We start from the raw sequence: 5,593 nt of genomic DNA on the forward strand, positions 1-5,593 counted from the left end.
TCTCTCTTGAATTTGAATTATAAATTCAAGAGTTATGGTTCATGATATAAAGGATCTCACTCGTGAATACATTCTCCTCATTCTTATACTCACTTGCTCGAGTCTTGAAACAAGTTATTAGAAATTGTATAAGACTCCTCAAAAAGACTCAAAGGGACTTTCTCAAAATGTTCGGAAGAACTCTCAAAACTTAACTCTTAAATCTACCTTGAATTTGAATTATGAATTCAAGGTTATGATTCATGTGTATGAGTGATTTCTAGTGTTTAGAAGTAGTTTAGAGTGATTAGAATCAAAAGGAAGTGAAGGTACACTTTAAAAGAACTCAAACGGAACAACCGACTGCAAACTGGATGGGACAGGTGACCCTAGCGCACTAAGTGGCGCGGGGTGCTAGCCCCTAAACTACAGAAGAGGATTTGGGGCGCATTGGATTGCGCAAGGCACCAGGCCCCAACCTAGAAAACCCGATGAATTTCTTTGCTCGTTTTCTCACCCTAACTCGCCTAGAATTGAACGGTTTCTTCCCTAATCACTTGGATTCAATTACTCAACATAAGTGCACTCTAATCCACTCAAAACAACCCTCAAATCACTAACTTTCATCTAAGAATTCATCAAAACCCCAACAAACAAGATTTAGAATGAACTTCAAGAACACTTATCAAAAACTCATCAAGAACTCAACATACTCAAACTTATGGATGAACTTCGTAAAAGAAACTCATGATTGGCGTGTGGGTGAACGAAACAAACACTATGAAAACTTACATACCTCTTAGGGATCAAAACCATGGTGAAAATCCGCAACAAAACTCAAGAACCTCGACGAACGCCTTGATCCTTTCCTCTTTTTTCCTATTTTCTCTTCTCTTCTCTTCTTGAACTCTCAACTAACACCCTAGGCGTATATTAGGATTATAAAACTGAAACTAATCATATTAGACCCCTAAAACCTTACTAAAAATGAATTAAATCTGATTAAGTAAGGAAAATACCAAAATACCCCTTACTATTTTCGAGTAACTTTCCTTATTTGGACAGCCTGACTTCCAAAGGGCATATATCACTCATCCAAACTTGAAACTTAGCAAACTCGATGGCGTTGGATAATAATTCAAAGACCTTTCATCGGATATCTTATGGCCCACCTAACTCATCTTGTACTGAGAGTTATGGTTGTTTGAAATTGACTCAAAACTTAGAAGAACTTAGGAATGACTTGGATGAACTCTCTTTAGTTCTTTTTGGAACTCAAGGTGCTACATCTAGTGACCTTAACACGTAAGAAATTTTAAATTCCTTGGTAAAAGCCTACTCATAACGAAGGATGGTTCGAGTCTTAGCTCAAAAAAATTCGGGGTGTTACACTTTGAATCCCTATAGTACTAAGAGGGATTTAGGCATCATTTCTTTGCACTTAATAGAGGTCTGAATCTGAATGGTTCAGACATTAGGCCATTAAGTGCGCTTGTTTTTTCTACTTAAAAATCTCTTAAATTTTCGGAAAGGATGTGAATGAATAAAATATGTGACATAGTCATATTCTCATTGAGACTCTTTTAAAGACACTTTTATTTTCAGAAAAAATTGTCCTCCATATTTTTTAGAATCAAGTCTCTCTCGTTCTTCAACTTTATTAGTTATTCAAATTATTTTCCTCAAACTTTTAGTTTTGGTTCTTGCTGCTTGATTATCAAGAACTGATAAATTTTATTGTAATTTTTTTTTATTAAAGTGCAAAGCAACTTTATAAATATGTGTTTTTGAAATTGAACAATGATGGCTTTATAAATTTGTTTAAAATCATTTGGATGTATCATTTTCCTTATTTATTTTAGAGAAGAGTACTTGGGCAAACACATTATAAAACATAGAGACATTTCACTTATTTATTTAAGATTAGTTTCTGTTGATTTTTTCTTTCAAAAAAGGATGACTACATATTTTCTAACAATTATTTTTTTTATTATAATTTATATATGTCTTCCATGTAGTTCCACTTTATTTATATCAAACTTAAAATGTGTATTTATAATTCAAATATATTTACATTTATCAAAGAATGACATTTTTTCTAAATTTATATATATATATACACTAATTTTACGGCACGTGTGTATCGTATATATAGTATATGATGTTGTAAAATAGAATTAATATTACTAAATTAAAACTTTGTGGTAAATAATTATAATTGAACGAACATAGGACAAATGTTTTTAAATTATTAATATATATTGTCATAGAGTTACTTGTATTTTGAGATCAAAATGATCAGTGATCATTAAAACATTTCAAAATACATTCAAAGTTTAAATATGGGAGAAAGTGACATTTCTTTAATAATATTATTTCTTACTTCACTCAATTTTGTAAACAAATCTAACCAACAAGGTTTCTCTATCACAGTTGGTTCAGAGTCAGAAACTAAATAATTTACACCTAAATTTTGAATGTGTTATATCTGATTTAATTGCTCCATCACACACAAAGATGGACCCCTAAATGAGGTTGGGGTGAATCTTATATTTTCTAACATAATGGGAAAGATGATTGGAAGCTGAAAATTATGAGTGAGAGGAATTATCTAGATCTTCATTAAAAAATTTAAACTTGAAGTTCAGAAGATAATTCATTTGTAAAATATTGCAAATCAATTGCCAGATATATTTGTTAACCCTATCTTATCACCCAGCTACAAATGCTCCAAAAAGAAGTCATGTAGAGTGATAGATCAATCGATTACAAAGATAAAATTCCTTAAAGAAGGAGATGAGCAAATGATCAGAATAACGAGGCAAGTGTTTTAAAGAAGCATCATGACAAAACACTTCATAAAACCTTAGCGAAGGTTCAGGCACCTGAAATGATGAAAAAAAATGAAGAGATCTCAATAAATTATGTCGTATTCAAACCGAATCAAATGATTGTCGACAATATCTTTGATATGAACTAGCAATCAATGTTATAGATGGTGACGACGTTCTTGAACTCAAATTTGTCATATAGTGTGGACAGATAAATGATTGGTCAAATAAAATGCACTATTCAAGTATATTTTATGTCACTTAGAAAAGTGATGTTTTTGTACTTATAGACCATAGATCAAGATATAATATAAGTGTGATACAAATGAATCATTGAGCGAAAGTATAATCGTAAGAAATAAAGCACGACTTATACCTCGGGGGATAAAAGGATTTTCATGAAAGTTTAATATATTCTTCTGTGATGAATGAAATGAGGCTTGTTTCAATTTGACAACTAGTTTTGACGCACGTGCGTTGCACGTGAATATCAAATCATGTACTACACTATTTTTAAAAATAATGTGAAATATTATTAAATAAAAAAAATTAAATAAGCAATTATAAAATGAATGATAAAGTATAAGTTTCTATAAATACTGGATGTAAACTTTCTTATGATTACTACTCAAAGTTAGTCACTCTTAAAATCGCTTAATTACACCTCTTAAATTTACTTTCTCATCTTTGCCCCATAGTGCATTACTTAATTATTATTGTATTGTTGGAGTTCTTACTTTTACTTGAATATATATAATGATTGTCATGTCCAGCTACACAATGAAGGTTATATGAAAATTATTGAAGGATTTAAAAGGTCTTAAAGCGATTTCATTGAGTACCCCAATGGTTGTGAGACTGTTTAACATAAAAAAGAACAATTCCAATTTAATTGAAATAATTTTAAATATCATGTATTAGGGTAGTTGGTGCACTTACATATTATTGGTTATGCAAATGCTATAAAATTATTTGATCTACATAACTTTCGTTATGTGGAGGAATTGTCATTCAAGAAACTAACAAAGCAAGTGACTCAACACATAGAATGTGAAATTTTCTTTGAGAAAAAGAGACGAGCTTCAGCAAAATTGGAATGATCAATCTCTGAGTAAGAAATTATTGATTATGTAGATGCATTATCGATCCGCATAAAGCTCGATCGCAAATGGGCTACTTGTTTACATGTTGAGGCACAATAATATCTTGGCATTCAATGAATCAAACACTAGGAGCTACTTCTTCAAATCATACAGAAATAATATTCATCTATGAAGTAAGTCGAAACTGTGTTTTGTTGGGATTAATGACCCATCATATTAAGGAAATATGTGTTTTTTCTTTAGAAAGAGATATTTCAGTCACCACATACGAAAATAATATTGCATTTATAGCTCGATTGAAGGGAAGATACAATCAAAGGAGACCGGACAAAACATATTTCACGGAAAAAAAAAATCACACATGATCTTGTGGTGAGATAGACATTCAAAAGATTCGTTCAACTGATAATCTTGCAAACTTATTCACTAAGGCATTGTCAATATCATTAGAATGCATAATCTCTGAGATATCAAGTAAAGCTTTCATTTGGGGGGGGGGGGTGAAATATGTGTTGCACTCTTTTCCTTAACCATAACTAGTATTCGTGCCCGCACGTTGCGCGGATATTTAAAAGATAATAATATTAACTTAAATTTATAATTTGAGAATTCTTATTTCAATAATTATTATAACTTTTGGTTTTCACAGTTTACTATTTGAAACGAATTTATTTAGATAAGTATTAACAAAAGTAATGTCATTTTTTAATTTTAAATTAATATTTGTTTTTTTTTTAATTTTAAATTAATTAATTTTGATAATTCATAAACTCTAACTTCTATATTTATAAAATTTATTTTAAAAAAATTAGACAGATAGCATTTTATTAGGAACAAACATATTTAATTTATTAAAAAAAAGAAATCAATACAACAATTTTTAAGGTAAACAAATTTAAAAAACGGTTTTTAATTTATGTTTATTTTTAAAAAAAAATTGTTTTTTAAATTGTTATTTATTATTTAATATTTCTATAAATTTTGTGGTGCTGACACGTAAGCATTTTTTCTTCTCCTATTATATATAGATATATTTTATCCAAATTAGATTTTCCTAGTAATATTTTTTATGAGGCAGCATTCAAGGGGATTATGAGATGTGTACTCTTTTTCCTTCACTAGGCTTTTTTCATTGAGACACATTATCTTTAGACATCCCAGGGGAGGTGTCATAAATCCATTAAATGAGTGGATTATCTATTTAGTAATACATAAACTACTTACATTCATGAATACATACTCCCTAAATTATATGAACCATTTTGGATTTTGGATAAGAATGTATATTCATTTGGACATTTAACATAATAACTTTTGAAGTGATTATCCAGCCTATAAATAGAATTTTCATTCACTATTATAAGTAACCCTTGAAAGGTATTAAATAAAATGATCTCTATATTCTACTCTCCATATCTCGTCTATATTGTTGGTAGTATAACATTACAACAAGAAACATTAAAAAGTATGCTTATTTTGAAGTTAAATTTAAAACTGTAGATAATAAAGATTGAGCATGTGATACTTAACTAGGAGGAGCAGGAGGAGAATGTAATGAGGGGTGGATTACTTATTTCTGAGTTTGTCCTGCCGTCTAAATTAGAGGCAAATTAGTGGCAAAGTATAAAGGTGTTTTTCCTTCTTTTTTTCATTTGTGCAAATAATGCAGGTCAATGTTGC

The sequence above is a fragment of the Solanum tuberosum genome, unplaced genomic scaffold (genome assembly GCF_000226075.1).
Source record: "Solanum tuberosum cultivar DM 1-3 516 R44 unplaced genomic scaffold, SolTub_3.0 scf00013, whole genome shotgun sequence".
Classification (NCBI taxonomy): Eukaryota; Viridiplantae; Streptophyta; class Magnoliopsida; order Solanales; family Solanaceae; genus Solanum; species Solanum tuberosum.